The sequence below is a fragment of the Aegilops tauschii genome, chromosome 2, assembly GCF_002575655.3.
Source record: "Aegilops tauschii subsp. strangulata cultivar AL8/78 chromosome 2, Aet v6.0, whole genome shotgun sequence".
NCBI lineage: Eukaryota > Viridiplantae > Streptophyta > Magnoliopsida > Poales > Poaceae > Aegilops > Aegilops tauschii.
Genome location: NC_053036.3, coordinates 554,153,361 through 554,172,975, shown reverse-complemented (window position 1 = coordinate 554,172,975; position 19,615 = coordinate 554,153,361).

Genomic DNA, 19,615 nt, shown 5'->3' with positions numbered 1-19,615 from the left:
TCCAAACTTCTCACTAAAATGAGGGTTAGTTGAACCAAATATAATATCATCAACATAAATTTGGCACACAAATAGTTCTCCATTAACCCTTTTAGTAAAAAGAGTAGAATCAATTTTTCCAATTTCAAAGCCTTTTTCAATAAGAAATTTGGTCAAGCATTTATACCACGCTCTAGGGGCTTGTTTAAGACCATAAAGGGCTTTGTGAAGTTTGTAAACATGATTAGGTTTCTTAGGATTGACAAAGCCGGGAGGTTGCTTGACATAAACTTCCTCCTCAATTTCACCATTTAGAAAAGCACTTTTAATGTCCATTTGGTACAAGGTGATATCATGGTGATTAGCATATGCGAGTAAGATGCGAATGGACTCAAGTCTAGCAACGGGAGCATATGTCTCACCATAGTCCATACCTTCGACTTGAGTGTAGCCTTGGGCGACTAGGCGTGCTTTGTTGCGGACGACTTGACCATCTTCATCTTGCTTGTTGCAAAACACCCACTTGGTACCAATGATGTTGTGGTTGTTGTCGGGCTTCTCGAGCAATGTCCACACTTGATTTCTTTCAAAGTTGTGTAGCTCTTCATGCATAGCGTTTATCCAATCCGGATCTTCCAATGCTTCTTCAACCTTCATAGGTTTAATGCTAGATATGAATGAGTAATGTTCACAAAAGTTAGCCAAACGAGTTTTAGAGCGAGTGATTCTCCCGGTTTGGATGTCATCGTAGATTTGCTCGATGGGATGGTCTTTGGCGATTCTTGCTTGAACTCGTGGAAGCTTTGGCTTGACTCGGGGTGGAACATCTTCTTCATCTTGTTCTTCTTCTTGGTCTTCTTCATTGTTGACGTTGTCATTCTCTTGTCGTGGTGGAGAAGGAGTTTGTTGATGTTCATCTTGGTGTACTTCCTCGTTTTCTTCGTCTTGGTGTGTCCCACTTGTGGATGCTTCCGTATCAATTCTTGGTTCACCTTGTCGTGAGGTAGAAGCTTCCACTTGGACGGACGAGGTACTCTCCTTCACCTCCGTTGGACAAATTTTGCCAATAGACAAGTCTTGGATAGCTTCCGAAGGGTCTTTGTCTCCTACATTAATTGGCAATTGCTCGGCGAGGAGCTCATATGCCGTCTTGCCGAGTAGCTTGTGAAGATACAAGCGATTTGTGGCATGACAAGCTGTCTCAACCGCTTCCGCCCAAAGTGTTTTGGAGTCTTGTACTCATCAAGCATTGTTCTTGCCATCTCAATAAGAGTCCGGTTCTTCCTCTCAACAACTCCATTTTGTTGAGGTGTGTACGTAGCCGAGAACTCGTGTGAAATCCCCTCTTCGTCAAGAAAGGTATCCACATTTGCGTTCTTGAACTCTGTTCTGTTGTCGCTCCAAACCTTCTTGATCTTCACGTCAAATTGATTTTGGGCCTTCCTAGCGAAGTTCTTGAAGATCTTTTGGACCTGCGATTTGTCATCAAGAAAGAACACCCATGTAAATCTTGAAAAATCATCAACTATGACTAGTCCAAACGAGTTACCACCGAGACTCTTGTAGGCATTTGGACCAAAGAGATCCATGTGAAGTAGCTCGAGTGGTCTTCTCGTGGTCATGATGTTCTTCGTGCGATGACTTCCTCAAACTTGTTTCCCTGCCTGACAAGCACTACAAAGTCTATCCTTGTCAAATATGACATCTTTTATTCCAAGGATATCCACATGACCTAGCCTTCTATGCCACAACCAACCCTTAGAAGATTTAGCAATTAAGCAAGTTCTAGGTTGAGCCTTTTCAGTGAAATCAACTATGTAAAGATCACCTCTACGTATACCGGTAAAGACCATTTTACGATTGTCTCTTCGAAACACTTGGCAATCTACCTCAGTAAATAGGACATTGAATCCGAAATCGGCAAGTCTAGATACTGAAAGTAAATTGTACCCAAGAGATTCAACGAGCATGACATTTTGTATGGAGCTATCATGTGAGATGGCCACCTTACCGAGGCCAACCACCTTACCCTTTGAGTTATCACCAAAAGTGACATACTTTCGAGGGCCGTTGTTTTCAGCAAGCTCATGGAACATATCTTTATCTCCGGTCATATGATCAGTACATCCACTATCAAGGACCCATTCCTTTCCTCCAGCCATGTAGCTACGAAGATTTGCCATAAGACCAAAGTGTCTCATCGCATCATCAAGATCATAGTCACTATCATCATCCTCATCATAGTATCTGCTACCTCTTGAGCACTGCGTTGGTTTTCCCTTGAAGAGGAAAGGGTGATGCAGCAAAGTAGCGTAAGTATTTCCCTCAGTTTTTGAGAACCAAGGTATCAATACAGTAGGAGGCTACACACGAGTCCCTTGCACCTACACAAACAAATATATCCTCGCAACCAACGCAAAGGGTCCTTCTGGATTTTTGTCACAATGGGTGTGGTCCTTGAGTCACAAAGCAAAGTAGTGTTTGTCAAAAATGGGCGCTAGTGCTAAATAGAAGTAGCGCGCATGCGAAAACCGCGCTACAGATACCACAGTAGCAGTAGCGCGTGCACATGAAAAAGCGCTACCACTAATATTCTGTGACACCCAAAATTTTATTTGGCTTTTTCAAACTTTTATTTGATTTGAGGGATGTTATTTAAAATTTTCTGAAGTACTCTCCCTCTCAAAATATTTTTTTTATGACAAGTGTTTTGTTTTGGATTCACCCAAGACTTCATTTTGGTCTTGGAGATTTTTCCATCTTATGTGGACTCAAACCCAAATGTTTTTCATTTGGGAAATTTCTTTTGAAAATCTTTTAAATAGCCCTATGGCATTTGGAATGATCCTTTCCACTTTCAAAAAAATCCCTCTTGCCATGACATGAGTGGAAACCACCTCCCAAAAGCCATTCCTCATCTTTGTGTCAAGCTATACTTCAAATCCAGCAAGTTGAACCTCCCCATAATTTCTCTTCCATTTATTTCTTACCAAAAATAAATTTCTGCCCTCTACTTTGGCTCTTGGAGGTTTACAAAGGAGCTACCATTTCTACTTTGAGTTTGGCCTCCAAACAAGTCTCCCTGGCTAGTCCTTAGAGCCCTCAACCAAGATCCATGAAGATCCACTGGTCTCCAGTTCAAAATTTTCAAATTGTACTTGCTGCAAGTTTGGACCTTATTTGCCAAATTTGATGAAATTCATTTGAATTCTTCTCTTAAAAATCTGAGAAAATTCAGGCAGCCTCTGGGTGCATTGAGAGGTCACCTCACCAAGTCCCAGTTTCAGAAATTTTTTTCTTCATGCCAAATCATTTCGTCGAACACCTGAAGAGCACTATTTCTGTCAAGTTCAGTTTTTCAGAGTAACCGTTTCAGAAGCTGCTGTCGTTTTCTTCAGAACTCGTTGTCGATCTCGCCAGTACCGCGGTGGCGCCTTGCTCCCTGTTCTCTCCATCTTATCCCCTGCGTCGCACGATCTCCTGGAGGCTTGCGGGCGTCGGCGACGAGCAAGAGGAGGTGCGCCACCCGTGAGCGACGGCAGCGGCGGCTTTGCGGCTGCCAGAGAGAGGCGCAGCGTGGACGGCGCCGCCCAGTGCCGCCCAAGCCACCCGAGGCCGCCGCGTGGCCACCCACTCGCCCGTGCGCGCTGCCATCCTTCGTCGTGAACTGCTAGGCGCGGAGCGCGCTCTCTGCCGCCGCCGTGCCCGTACGGCCGCCCCGTCGAGGATCGGCGCATTATGCCTAGCCCGACCGAGGTTTAGCAGTGGAACGGGACCAGTGACTCTCACTGATGGTGCCTAGCCTCCTAAACCCCCTGCCCAACCTCTGCCTCGCCATAATTGCTCGCTAGAGCGATCCCGTTCACGGCCACCCCCTCGGATCGCCTATAAATAGAGGCCCCGAGCTCGAACTCGAACCCACACCACCTCTGCACTCCACCAATACCACGCCAAGCCACGGGAAGAGCCCCGAGAGAGCTTTCTTCCCCAACTCCGGCCGCCTCGACCCACCACGGGACCCAGCTCGATTCGCTCCCGTGCGTGCACCCCTACCCCTCAGCTCTTGCCAGTAGCTTCCTAATGCATCCACCCTTCTGACCCGCGCTTCAATTTGGAGTTTGCAGCACCCACCGGAGTACTCCACCATCGCCCGAACCACCGTCCGCCGGAGAAAGTGTCGCCATCGACGTGGTGCTCTCCGACGGCCTAGTCCACCACCCACCGACGCGGAAGAACACACTGAACCTCTTGGTACCCTCCGATCTCCCTGCCTCGCCGTGGTTCAACGCCGACGACCACCGCAGCCTTCGGGCGCCGGCGAAGTTTTAAACCTGACATGTGGGACCCCCCCCGTCAGCCTCTCTTCTTTTTCCCCCCTCGAACCATTTTCTGTTGGCGCCTTCGGGCAGAATACGTTTTCTCTTTGGGCTGGCGCATTTCTTTCCGAACCGTTTTCTGTTTTCTCAGTTAAGTCCCTGGATCTTTTCTGTTTCATCACAGATTAGTCCCTGGACTAAAACCCTTATATCTTTTTAATAAAAGATGATTTTTGAATGATTCTTTTTCTGTCAGTCTTATATTTTTGTCTAGTTTTTTTATAGTATTTATTTGGAAATTTTTTGGAACAAATTTTATGCACGCGATGATTTTCACATTAGTGTACGTTTTCGCTATACCGTAGGTTCCGGAAGAGGTGACGGAGCCGCGAACTTCGCCGAGCTAGACTCCGACTTCTCCGAACCAGGCAAGCATGTTTGAACCTTTGATATGATAGGTGTTTTGCATGTTTGCTTGAATGGTTTGTGGATGGCATATGAGCATCGGTGAGTATCTCGTTGCATGTAAGGCAACTATCCGTGTGTTCCGAAGTTACTGTGATCTCTGATGAGAGATGGCCTAGTCATGTGGTGACATGAAAGGCAGTAAGGTGGTATTGTTGTAGCATGCCAGCCTTGCGACATCCGATAAACTCCGACGTTAACGTGGGCCGAGTCACGTTACCGTTCTTCCCCTTTCGTGCTGCCACATGTTTTCTGCAAGGAATACAGTTTAGTAAGTTGTTAACCTCTTTCCATGTACACACCAAATAGAGGGGCCGGGAGGAGGGTTCCATGGCCCTGGATTAAAGCCAGTCATCCGGTCAGGGGGCATGGGTGTTTCCTGTTGGGACCGAGAGGGGGGCACCCCTTAGAGCGCGCGTATATAAATTTGATCCCATGCTACGCGAGGTTGTAGCCTCCCCGTCTCAAGGTTTTTCTTGAACGTTGCCGAGGGTGATTCCTGGCATCAGAATGTTGAATGGGTGTGTACTAGTTAGATGTGTTTCTCCTAAAACACCATAAACGGAACTAGTCCCCGTGACTACTGAAATCCGTTGGCTGTGGTTGAAGTACAAACTCTGCAGAGTCAAATCCTTCCGAGTCATCGTATCCATGGTCAAGGACCGTGACCAGTGTATCCATATCTATGTCAAATCCTCGTGGTATTTTCCCCGGTGAACAAGCTTGAGTGGTAAATTGGTTGAACGTTATTCCTGTGGATGGACTAACCCTGTTGTTTATTTCATACCTGTGCCCTTGAAATGATTTAAATTCTTGAGCTACTGAGATATCAAGTTATGAAATATAAGCCCTTTATGTGATGTCGCTCAGACGTCCGACTGTGGCACTCTTGTTATTTACTTTTGATATAAGCCCTTTATGTGATGTCGCTCAGACGTCCGACTGTGGCACTCTTGTTATTTACTTTTGATATAAGCCCTTTATGTGATGTCGCTCAGACGTCCGACTGTGGCACTCTTGTTATTTACTTTTGATATAAGCCCTTTATGTGATGTCGCTTAGACGTCCGACTGTGGCACTCTTGTCATTTACTTTTGATATAAGCCCTTTATGTTATGTCGCTCAGACGTCCGACTGTGGCACGCACTGTCATTTATATTCTATTATAAGCCCTTTATGTGGTGTCGCCTTGACGCCCGACTGCGGCATTGTTATTCTTTTTGTATCCCTTCGAGGAGTCTTTCAGACACTCGATTGGCCCTCAGTATTACTTTGGGATTTCGGGAGGACTACCACCCGACTTCTCTTTTATTTCCCATGCATTATTATCTCAATGTCTGAGTGCGCTTGTTAATCTGTTCATATGCATCATGTTTACATTTGTTATATCTTATGTCCGAACTGTCTTGCGAGTACTTTCATAGTACTCACCTGGCTTGTTGATTTGGCCAGATGTTGACGAAGGCGATCTCATGGATGAAGAGTTTGATAGTGAGTCCGACGCCTAGAGGAGTCCCAGTCAGCCCCGTGCGATCCTGGATATTGGGCACTTGTATTATATACGCTTCCGCCACCCACAATAAGTGTCCTCGAGCCTCACTCCGACGCTCGAAGAGTTGTTAGATTCAGGAGTCATGTCACCCCCTTCGCTGTGATTTTTTGTCACCACCGCTTTTATCATGAGTTAGTAGTTATGCCACCCTATCCGCCTTTATGTATTATTGGCGTGTTTGTAATAAATTGTTGAGCAGTCTCCGCTCAACCTTGTATTATATTCAGTACTCCTGGTATTTTCTTTTGTGATCAAGATTTTATCTACCAGTAAGAAGGGTTCTTCTCTACTGGTTCGTAAAAGGGATCGATTTCTCAATAAATATTTTTATTGGAAAACCGGTCGTGACATATTCCCATTGCTAAAACGATAGGCTACGCATAGCAGTAGCGGTCTTGAGGGAAGCGCGCTACCGCTAGGACATAAGTAGCAGCGCGTTTCGCATGGAGAGCGCTACTGCTAATGGAAATAAAATAAAATGAAAAACAAATGGAAAAGTAAATGGAAAAGAAAGAAATAGAAAAAGGGGAAAGGAAAAAATAAAATGTAGAGCAAAATAAATGAAAAAGGAGAAAGGCGTAGCAGTAGCGTTTGTTCGTGAGAGGCGCTATAGCTAACGTAACTGCAGCGCGTTTCCTAGACCCCCGCTTAAGAAACAGAAAAGCTATAGCAGTAGCGCGTTTTTTGAAAATCGCTATAGCTAACTTAGCTATAGCGCGTTTCGCGAAAAGCGCTATCGCTAAGTTTGACTTAACCAAAAAACCGTTTCCCCCCGGCCACCACTTCTCCCCCAAATCCCATGACCCACCCCACCGCCATCTGCCCGATTCGCCGTCGCCCCACTTCGCCGCCGTTTCCTGCCGACGTCGACGCCCCCGGAGCTACCAGAGCCGCGCGCCGTCGACGCCACCGGAGCCGCTCCAACGCCACCGGAGCTACGCGGCCTCATCAACGCCACCGGAGCCGCAGTCGACGCCACCGGAGCCGCAGTCGACGCTACCGGATCCTCCCTCGCCACAACTACCTCCCTCGCCGTCACCGGAGACACCCCTGCCTCCCTCGCCACCACTGCTTCCCGCGCCACCACCGGAGCCATCCTCTGTAAGCCCACCCCTCCTCTCTCTCTATCTCTCTCTCTCTAAATTAGTTAGGTTAATTTAGTTAGGAAAATAATTTAGTTAGGTTAATTTAGTTAGGAAAAGAATTTAGATAGGGCTTTGACAGAGACGCCCCTGCCTCCCTCGCCGTCGGAAAAAATTGTATATGCTTAACTAGGGCTTTGACAGAGACACCCCTGCCTCCCTCGCCACATCTGCCTCCATCTATATTTGGTTTTTGAATTGAGTTTCAGAGAGCATGAGATTTGTGTAGATTTGCTTGAAGTGTCAAACACTAGGAGATGCAAATTTGAAGTGGTCATGATATATGAAAAATCCTCAATTGTGTTTGCTCATTGATCATAATCGACATTGAAGTGGTTCGATTGTGCCCAAGTGGCCTTTTGTTGTTTCTAGGGAATGAAGCCGAGTGGCCTATGTTTTGCCAGAATGTTGATTCATTTCCGTTCCGGCAAAATTCAGGTTCTCGATTTGTCCACTTTTTAGCAAAGGTCATGCCGAAATTTTCCGTGAATTTCGGCATGACTTGTGCTACAAACTAGGACATATCGAGTGCCCGGGATTTGCCGCACCGGGAAGGAGTCAACGTTCCTGCAAAACAATAGGCCTTTTTTATGTCATTATTCATTTTATTAGGTCTAGAATTAATTGACTAGATTTAATCGTAGGAAACATGGCTAGCAACGATGAAGGACAGGGTTCTGGTGATTGCGACGACGTCTACCGGGCGGCAGACGAATTTTTGAGCCTTGCCGACGAGACTGAGACCGGCGCTGAGACTGAGACCGGCGCTGAGACTAAGACCGCCGCTGAGACTGAGACCGGCATCGAGACCGGCGCTCAGACTGAGACCGGCGCCGAGACTAGCGGAGCCGGTGTAGAACCGAAAGCAAAGAGGCAACGACTTCCTAACAAGCTCAGGACTACTAGACTGGTGGTCACGGAGGTGGACGATGGCAATTTTGAGCCAAAAGGGCCCCAGGAAGCACGCGCGTGCTACGGCAATCAAATAGGCTGCATCGTACGGACAACCGCCACCATCAACGATGAGAAACTACAGAAGATAGATAATATGAGGACCCCCCTCCTAAAGAAGTTTCACCAGATATTATTGTTCTCGGGCCGGAATGAAAAGGATTATAAAGATCCAGATAAGGACCCGACAATGAAGAAGATAAACAAACACGCCCTGACCAAGTTTAGCGATGCGTTGGCCGCCTGGAAAACAAGGGTGAAAGCAAGGATCATCGACAAGAAGGAACCCTACTCCGAGATTGTAAAGGATAATCCGACAATCAGAGAAGAGCAGTTTCAAATATTCAAGGTGGCTTGCGAGGCCGAAGCTGCAAAAAAAGTCTAATTACATGAAGGGGCTTCAACAGAGGAACATTGGGAGCCACCACCTCGGAAGTCGTGGTTACGGTGGGAAGAGGTCGAAATGGGCCAAGGAGGACGCGGAAGCCACGAGTCTGGGCATCCCAGACCCCTTGGCGGAGTTCACCGTCCCGCAGGAGTGTGATGTCCTCAGGGCCTGGCACCGTTGGGACCCAGTGAAGAAGGTTTTCGAGACGAACGCGGTCACGACCCTGGTGGTGGGGCACTTCGAAGGTCTGGAGACCCTCCTTGAGATTCCCCCTTTACCGGAAACGCCACCCGCAGGTCCTTCCTTAGCTCCAGGGAGTTCATCAGACTGCTGGTAATTTTAGTTTTTGATCAATTCGACTGCACGTTAGTCATATTTGTAAACGATCCTTGTGCCTTTTGTAGAGAGAGAAGCACAGGATTGCGTCCGAAAGTGACTCGCCGTCTGAGGCGTTGGCGAGGCCCAAGTGGGACACTCCATTCAACCGGGCGTTGAACATATGGAAACGACTCCCGGTGGATACTCGACCGTCGTATGGACACGTGCACAATGTCAGAGACGGAGCCATGTGGAAGAAGTACTACAGTGAGACCAGGGAGGAGAGAAAGGAAAGATGGAGGTTAACCGAAGAAAACATCGACAAGAAGGTTGAGATTGCGGTTGAGAAGAATTCATCTCAAACAGTCGCAACAGCGGTAGCTGCCGCAAAATAGATGGTTGTATATATGTCCACTTCCTTGGTTCTGACCGTTTTCAATTGGACCAGGAAAAATCCAAAAAACAATGCAACGGACTTTCCCCTTGCTGACTTCTTGAGGAGCAGCTCGACTAGCCTTGCACCAGCACCTGTAGCTGCACCTGCTCCCGCACCGGCTCTCGCACCTGCTCCCGCACTGGACGTGCTCGGCGGTGCTTCATCTTTGGCTGAGCTCGACACCCTCACGGTATCTGTAACACCGGCCCTTCAATAAATGTATAATCTCCCATTTTCGTTGCCTTTCGGATGTCTTACGTCGTAGACTTTTCTTTGCAGGCCGACGAAACCCCGTGCACCATATTGTACACCATCGGCGACCAGAAGGTGGACGTGGCGAAGGCGATGATAATGAAGCCGAAGGAACCATTGTTCCATAGCCGGCCGATCTCCCCGAACGTCTTCAAGGTTTCCGTGGCCAGTGTCAAACCGGGCCACGAGAATTTGCCTCCTCTGGTACTGGGGGGGATGACGACAAGACCCCGCGGCGGCTTGGTGATTGTTGAAATGGGTGGGTCCTGTTGTGGCCAAAGAGTCCGCTTCGTCTGGAGGCGGCCGGGAGCACACCCACGAGCATGCAGCCTCAGCAAGGTATGAACATCAACACCCCACCTACCCAATTAGCATCGGGTGTCGGGTTGGGTGATAGCGGACGGGGTAAGGAACAGGCTCCATTAGTCGCTGATGACGTCGCCATGGATGAGGATGAGGATGACGATGGCACTCAACAGTATGTCTATACTGGCGCCTACTCAGGGTTTGAGCGTCATGAGTCGGTGCCTGAATTGCCGCCTCCGGAGGCTCAACGTATTATAGACGACCTTCCGGCAAAGAAGCCTAGGAAGAGAGCGAGGAAAGGCAAGAAAGCTGATTCTATGATCCAGCCGCCTCAGCAGCCTCGAGTTCAAGACCGTATTGATATCACCGGTGCGGATAAATTGCATATCCCCGGTCACCCAATCCTACCTTCAGCAGCGCTAAAGGCCAGATTCGATGATCTAAGGAGTCTTCATGACGATGTGCTGCGGATAGAGAAAGGCATCATTGCCTCGAAAGATCCAGGATACCCACTCTACGTGGTTAACGTTCCGCGGCAATTGTCGTACGTCGACTTCTTCCCCGCGGATAAGTTATTCCTTCGATTCGATTACATATTCGACATGTTTCACATGAAGAAGCTGGATTTTACGTTTGTCTGCCTTTATGCCTTGCACATGAACTACATCATCGGGGTTGGGCAGATACCTCATATCTGTGTCGCTGACCTATACTTCATGCACGAGACCTTCTTGGGAGTCTGCGCAAAGCACCGTGAATACGCGAGGGACTACATAGTCAATTTCATGCTCGCCAATAAGGACAAGGAGGCAATTCTCGTGCCTTATCATCCCCTGTAAGTCATCCGCGCATATATCCTTCCTTCGATTTCAATCATTCATTTGCATGCTGGAGGCTAATTAATTTGAGGTGTACTTATTTTGCGCAGTGGCGGGCGAGCCGTCCTCATCATACTCTACCCCCGATACTCCCACGCTCTTTACTTGGACTCATCGAAGAACATTAAAAAAAGGATTACACCCACATCAAGGATGTTCTCGACAGTGCTATCTATCACTACGGCGCATGGGTTGGAGAGGTCAAGGACAAGAAGAGAAGGGACGGCACGCCCGCCTTCGTCCATAAGACCGACTTCTGCTGCATCCAACAACCGAGTGATTCTCTTAATGATGGATTCTATGTCCTACACCACATGCTGGAGTACAGACGGGATCACCAGAAACTTCACATGTCAGCTAAATCTGGCGATGCCCATATTCTGCAATGGGCAAAGAACGTAGGAGATATCGAGGATCATCGACTTTGAGCTGATTTCTATCACATCCAGCGCGAACTTGCCCAAATCATCATGAAGGAGGTCGTCGGAAAAACAGGGATGTTCTACGAAGAAGGACAAATGTCGCGGGAAGACATCCGAACACGGGTAGCCTCTCAGTGTCTTGACCTGAAGCCTTTCACTAGGCTCGGGGACTATCTCCCTGACTTGGATGGATGGCACGACATGTTGGAGTGATTGTCGATATATGACAATGTGTCCGTTTAGTCCATACTTTCTGTATGACGAAACTTTGAGTTATGCACGACGAAACTTTATTTGTGATGTAATTAAACCGTCCTCCTCGACTAGCGACGATCACTCTAGTTAGGGCATTTTGGGTACGATCAACTTTGTTATTTATGCTTATGATATGTTGCTTCTATTTTTGCCAAGTCTGTCTCTTTCTGTTGCTCAACTATATATGTTGCATATCATCGACTCATGTGACGATGCAGGTGCATAGATCATCGATGGCGAAGAAGTGCTACGCCAGGAGTATATATACGACGAGTGGCCGGAGTGTCAGGCCCAGGTGTACCAGTTTCCGGTTTCCGAGCGACAGGCTGTAGTTAGTTTAGGTTCACGCTAATGCGAGAGAGGGATACGAACTCATGTACTGCATAGTTCCGCTCTCACTCAAAGTGATAGCTCTTCTCGCGTATATCACTGTTTAGATGGATGACGATGTAGTTGCAAGTAATCGAAACTTGTATCGCTATTTTCGAGATGATGACAAGATACCACTTTGTGGTGGATGATGATTATGATGAGACTATTTGTATGTATATGCTATGATTACATTTGTGGCCTCGCAGCCATTTGTATGTGTATCATGATGACATTTGTATCTGCTAAAGATTCTTGTATAAAGCATGTTCAAATACAAAACAAATATGCAAAAAAAAAAACAAAAACTACTAAAATTAGCAGTAGCGAGTGGAGAAAGTTAGCAGCAGTGTGACAGTAGCAGTAGCGCGTCCAGCCCAAGCACACTAGAGCTATTAGCAGTAGTGAGCTTGCACGAAGCACGCTGCTGCTACACTTGTATACCAACAGCGCGGGAGCCCATGTGCTACTGCTAAGTGTTAGCTGTAGCGCCTTATTAGTAGCGCTGGTCCCCGCGCTACTAATGTACCTAAAACCCACGCTGCTGCTAGGCTTTTCCCTACTAGTGGGAGTTCTCCCTCAACTTCTCCTCTCCCCTTGCTGGATCAAGAAGGAGGAGACGTCCCCGGGCTGTACGTGTGTTGAACGCGGAGGCACCGTCCGTTCGGCACTAGATCGGATCTTCCACGATTTGAATCACCGCGAGTACGACTCCATCAACCGCGTTCTTGTAACGCTTCCGCTTAGCGATCTTCAAGGGTATGAAGATGTACTCCCTATCTAGCATTGCTAGCATCTCCTAGATTGATCTTGGTGACACGTAGGAAAATTTTGAATTATTGCTACGTTCCCCAACAGTGGCATCATGAGCTAGGTCTATGCGTAGATTCTATGCACGAGTAGAACACAAAGTAGTTGTGGGCGATGATTTGGTCAATTTGCTTGCCGTTACTAGTCTTATCTTGATTCGGCGGCATTGTGGGATGAAGCGGCCCGGACCGACCTTACACGTACGCTTACGTGAGACAGGTTCCACCGACTGACATGCACTTGATGCATAAGGTGGCTAGCGGGTGTCTGTCTCTCCCACTTTAGTCGGATCGGATTCGATGAAGAGGGTCCCTATGAAGGGTAAACAGAAATTGGCATATCACCATTGTGGCTTTTGCGTAGGTAAGAAACGTTCTTGCTAGAAACCCATATCAGCCACGTAAAACATGCAACAATAATTAGAGGACGTCTAACTTGTTTTTGCAGGGTATGCTATGTGATGTGATATGGCCAAAAGGATGTGATGAATTAAATATATATGTGATTTATGAGATTGATCATGTTCTTGTAATAGGAATCACGACTTGCATGTCGATGAGTATGACAACCGGCAGGAGCCATAGGAGTTGTCTTAATTTATTGTATGACCTGCGTGTCAATGAAAAATGCCGTGTAATTACTTTACTTTATTGCTAACTGTTAGCCATAGTAGTAGAAGTAATAGTTCGCGAGACAACATCCTGAAGACACGATGATGGAGGTCATGGTGTCATGCCGGTGACGAAGGTGATCATGCCGTGCCTCGAAGATGGAGATCAAAGGCGCAAGATGATATTGGCCATATCATGTCACTTTATGATTTGCATGTGATCATTATCATGTTTACATCTTATTTGCTTAGAACGGTGGTAGCATAAATAAGATGATCCCTCACTAAAATTTCAAGAGATGTGTTCCCCCTAACTGTGCACCGTTGCGAAGGTTCGTTGTTTCGAAGCACCATGTGATGATCGGGTGTGATAGATTCTAACGTTCGCATACAACGGGTGTAAGCCAGATTTACACATGCGAAACACTTAGGTTGACTTGACGAGGCTAGCATGTACAGACATGGCCTCGGAACACAAGAGATCGAAAGGTCGAACATGAGTCGTATAGTAGATACGATCAACATGAAGATGTTCACCGATGATGACTAGTCCGTCTCACGTGATGATCGGACACGGCCTAGTTGACTCGGATCATGTATCGCTTAGATGACTAGAGGGATGTCTATCTAAGTGGGAGTTCATTAAATAATCAGATGAATTTAATTATCATGAACCTAGTCAAAAGGTCTTTGCAAATTATGTCGTAGCTTACGCTTTGGTTCTACTGTTTAAGATATGTTCCTAGAGAAAATTTAGTTGAAAGTTGATAGTAGAAATTATGCAGAATGGGTCCTTAATCTGAGGATTATCCTCGTTGCTGCGCAGAAGGCTGATGTCCTTAATGCACCGCTCGGTGTGCTGAACCTCGAGCGTCGTCTATGGATGTTGCGAACATCTGACATACATGTTTTGATGACTACGTGATAGATCAATTCGTAATCCTAACGGTTTAGAATTGAGGCGCCAAAGACGGTTTTGAAACGTCGCAGAACATATGAGATGTTCCAAAGACTGAAATTGGGATTTCAGACTAGTGGCCACGTCAAGAGGTATGAGACATCTGGCAAGTTTCTTAAGCCTGCAAACTAAGGGAGAAAAGCTCAATCACTGAGCATGTGCTCAGATTGTCTGAGTACGACAATCGCTTGAATAGAGTGGGAGTTAATCTTCCAGATGAGATAGTGATGGTTCTCCATAGTCACTGCCACCAAGCTATTAGAGCTTCGTGATGAACTATAACATATCAGGGATAGACATGATGATCCTTGAGCAATTCACGATGTTTGACACCGTGAAAGTAGAAATAAAGTAGGAGCATTAATTGTTGATGGTTAGTAAAACCACTAGTTTCAAGAAGGGATACTTCATGAAACGGCAAATCAGTTGCTGCTCTAGTGAAGAAACCCAAGGTTGTACCCAAACCTGAGACTAAGTACTTCTGTCATGAGGGGAACGGTTACTGAAGCAGAACTACCCTAGATACTTGGTAGATGAGAAGGCTGGCAAGGTCGACAGAAGTATTATGGATATACGTTATATTAATGTGTACTTTACTAGTACTCCTAGTAGCACCAGGGTAATAAATACCGGTTCGGTTGTTAAGTGTTAGTAACTCGAAATAAAAGGCTACGGAGACTAGCTAAAGGTGTGATGACGATATGTTGGAAGTGTTTCCAAGGTTGATGTGATCAAACATCGCACGCTCCTTCTACCATCGAGATTGGTGTTAAACCTAAATAATTGTTATTTGGTGTTTGCGTTGAGCATAGACATGATTGGATTATGTTTATCGCAATACGGTTATTCATTTAAGGAGAATAATGGTTACTCTGTTTATTTGAATAATACCTTCAATGGTCTTGCACCTAAAATGAATGGTTTATTGAATCTCGATCCTAGTGATACACATGTTCATGCCAAAAGATATAATATAGTAATGATAGTACCACATACTTGTGGCACTGCCATTTGAGTCATATTGGTATAGAACGCATGAAGAAGCTCCATGTTGATGGATCTTTGGACTCACTCGTTTTTGAAAAGATTGAGACATACGAACCATGTCTATTGGTATATATGCATGAAGAAAGTCCATAAAGATGGATCGTGTGGACTCACTTAATTTTGAATCACGTGAGACATGCAAATCATACCACATGGGCAAGATGACTGAAAGGCCTCGTTTTCAGTAAGATGGAACAAGAAAGCAACTTGTTGGAAGTAATACATTTTGATGTGTGCGGTCCAATGAGTGCTCAGGCACGCAATGGATATCGTTGTCTTCTTACTTCACAGATAATTTGAGTAGATGCTGAGTATATTTACTTGATGAAACACAAGTCTGGATTATTGAAAGGTTCAAGTAATTTCAGAGTGAAGTTGAAGATCGTCGTGACAAGAGGATAAAATGTCTATGATATGATCATAGAGATGAATATCTGAGTTACGAGTTTGGCACACAATTAAGACATTGTGGAAATTGTTTCACAACTAATACCGCCTGGAACACCATAGTGTGATGGTGTGTCTGAACATGATAACTGCACCCTATTGGATATGGTGCATACCGTGATGTCTCTTATTGAATTACCACTATCGTTTATGGGTTAGGCATTAGAGACAACCGCATTCACTTTAAATAGGGCACCAAGCAATTCCGTTGAGACGACACCGTATGAACTATGGTTTAGAGAAACCTAAGCTCATTTCTTGAAAGTTTGGGGCTGCGACGCTTATGTGAAAAAGTTTCAGGCTGATAAGCTTGAACCCAAAGCGGATAAATGCATCTTCATAGGATACCCAAAACAGTTGGGTATACCTCCTATTTCAGATCCGGAAGCAAAAATGATTGTTTCTAGAAATAGGTCCTTTCTCGAGGAAAAGTTTCTCTCGAAAGAATTGAGTGGGAGGATGGTGGAGACTTGATGAGGTTATTGAACTGTCACTTCAACTAGTGTGTAGCAGGGCACATGAAGTTGTTCCTGTGGCGCCTACACCAATTGAAGTGGAAGCTTATGATAGTGATCATGAAACTTCGGATCAAGTCACTACCAAACCTCGTAGGTCGACAAGGATGCGTACTACTTCAGAGTGGTACGTAATCCTGGCTTGGAAGTCATGTTGCTAGACAACAATGAACCTACGAGCTATGGAGAAGCGATGGTGGGCCCGGATTTCGACGAATGGCTCGAGGCCATAAAAATCCGAGAGAGGATCCATGTATAAAAGCAAAGTATAGACTTTGGAAGAACTACTTGATGGTCGTAAGGCTGTTGGGTGCACATGGATTTGAAAAGGAAGACGGACAATGATGGTAAGTGTCACCATTAAAAAAGCTCGACTTGTCGTTAAGATGTTTTTTGACAAGTTCAAGGAGTTGACTATGATGAGACTCTCTCACTCGTAGCGATGCTAAGAGTCTGTTGGAATTATATTAGCAGTTACTGCATTATGTATGAAATCTTGCAGGTAGGATGTCAAAACATTGTTTCCTCGATGATTTTCTTGAGGAAAGGTTGTATGTGGTACAACCAGAAGGTTTTGTCAATCCTGAAATATGCTAACAGGTATGCAAAGCTCGAGCAATCCTTCTAAGGACTGGATTAAGCATCTCGGAGTTGGAATGTACGCTTTGATGAGATGATCAAAGATTTTGGGTTTATACAAAGTTTATGAGAAACTTGTATTTCCAAAGAAGTGAGTGGGAGCACTATTGAATTTTTGATGAGTATATGTTGTTAACATATTGTTGATCAGAAATGATGTAGAATTTCTGGAAAGCATACAGGGTTATTTGAAAAGTGTTTTTCAATGGAAAACCTGGATTAAGCTACTTGGACATTGAGCATCAGGATCTATAAGGATAGATCAAAAACGCTTAATAGTACTTTCAAATGAATACATACCGTGACAATATTTTCAAGGAGTTCAAAATAGATCAGCAAAGAAGGAGTTCTTGGCAGTGTTACAAGGTGTGATTATTGAGTAAGACTCAATACCTGACCACGGCAGAAGAAAGAGAAAGGACGAAGGTCGTCCCCTATGCTTTAGATGTAGGCTCTACAGTATGCTATGCTGTGTACCACACCTGAAGTGTGCCTTGCCATGAGTTAGTCAAGGGGTACAAGAGTGATCCAGGAATGGATCACATGACAGTGGTCGAACTTATCCTTAGTAACTAGTGGACTAAGGAATGTTCTCGATTATGGAGGTGGTAAAAGAGTTCGTCGTAAAGGGTTACGTCGATGCAAACTTTGACACTAATCCGGATGACTCAGAGTAATAAACTGGATTCGTATAGTAGAGCAGTTATTTGGAATAGCTCCAAGTAGCGCGTGGTAGCTGCATCTACAAGATGACATAGAGATTTGTAAAGAACACATGGATCTGAAAGGTTCAGACCCATTGACTAATAAGCTCTCTCACAAGCAAGATATGAACAAACCCCATTGGATTCATTTCAATCACATAGTGATGTGAACTAGATTATTGAATCTAATGCAAGTGGGAGACTGTTGGAAATATGCCCTAGAGGCGATAATAAAATGTTTATTATTGTATTTCCTTGTTCATGATAATTGTCTATTGTTCATGCTATAATTGTATTAATTGGAAACCGTAATACATGTGTGAATACATAGACCACAACATGTCCCTAGGGAGCCTCTAGTTGACTAGCTCGTTGATCAATAGATGGTTATGGTTTCCTGACCATGGACATTGGATGTCATTGATAACGGGATCACATCATTAGGAGAATGATGTGATGGACAAGACCCAATCCTAAGCGTAGCACAAGATCGTGTAGTTCGTTTTGCTAGAGCTTTTCTAATGTCAAAGTATCGTTTCCTTAGACCATGAGATTGTGCCACTCCCGGATACTGTAGGAATGCTTTGGGTGTACCAAACGTCACAACGTAAATGGGTGGCTATAAAGGTGCACTACAGGTATCTCCGAAAGTGTCTGTTGGGTTGGCACGAATCGAGACTGGGATTTGTCACTCCGTATGACGGAGAGGTATCTCTCGGCCCACTCGGTAATGCATCATCATAATGAGCTCAATGTGACTAAGGAGTTAGTCATGGGATCGTGCATTATGGAACGAGTAAAGAGACTTGCCGGTAACGAGATTGAACGAGAGGTATCGGGATACCGACGATCGAATCTCAGGCAAGTAACATACCGATGGAGAAAGGGAATTGTATACGGGATTGATTGAATCCACGACATCGTGGTTCATCCGATGAGATCATCGTGGAACATGTGGGAGCCAATATGGGTATCCAAATCCCGCTATTGGTTATTGGCCGGAGGTTGTCTTGGTCATGTCTGCATGGTTCCCGAACCCGTAGGGTCTACACACTTAAGGTTCGGTGACGCTAGAGTTATGGGAAATAGTATGTGGTTACCGAAGGTTGTTCGGAGTCCCGGATGAGATCGCGGACATGACGAGGAACTCCGGAGTGGTCCGGAGGTGAAGATCGATATATTGGACGAAGGGTATTGGAGTCCGGAATTGTTCTGGGAGTACCGGGTGACGATCAGCGTGACCAAAAGGTGTTTCGGAGGCCCCGACAAGCGTTTGGGGGCCTTATGGGCGAAGGGGAGGGGGCACACCAGCCCACTAAGGGGCTGTGCGCCCCTCCCAACCCCTCTCACATAACCTGGAGAGGTGGGGGCGCGTCCCCTAGGGCAGCCGCCCCTCCCGGCTTGGGGGGCAAGTTTGCTAGGGGTGGGGGTGCCCAAACCCATCTAGGGTTTCCCCTGTGGCCGACACCCCTCCCCTAGGGAACCCTAGGGCGCCTCCTCCACCCCCTTCCCCCTATATATAGTGAGGGAGAGAGAGGGCAGCCGCACCCCTTCCCTGGCGCAGCCCCTCCCTCCTCCAACTCTTCCTTCTCCTCCGTAGAGCTTGGCGAAGCCCTGCAGGAATACCACAAGCTCCACCACCACGCCGTCATGCTGCCGGAGTTCTGCCTCAACTTCTCCTCTCCCCTTGCTGGATCAAGAAGAAGGAGACGTCCCCGGGCTGTACGTGTGTTGAACGTGGAGGCGCCGTCCGTTCGGCGCTAGATCGGATCATTCGCGATTTGAATCACCGCGAGTACGACTCCATCAACCGTGTTCTTGTAACGCTTCCGCTTACCGATCTTCAAGGGTATGAA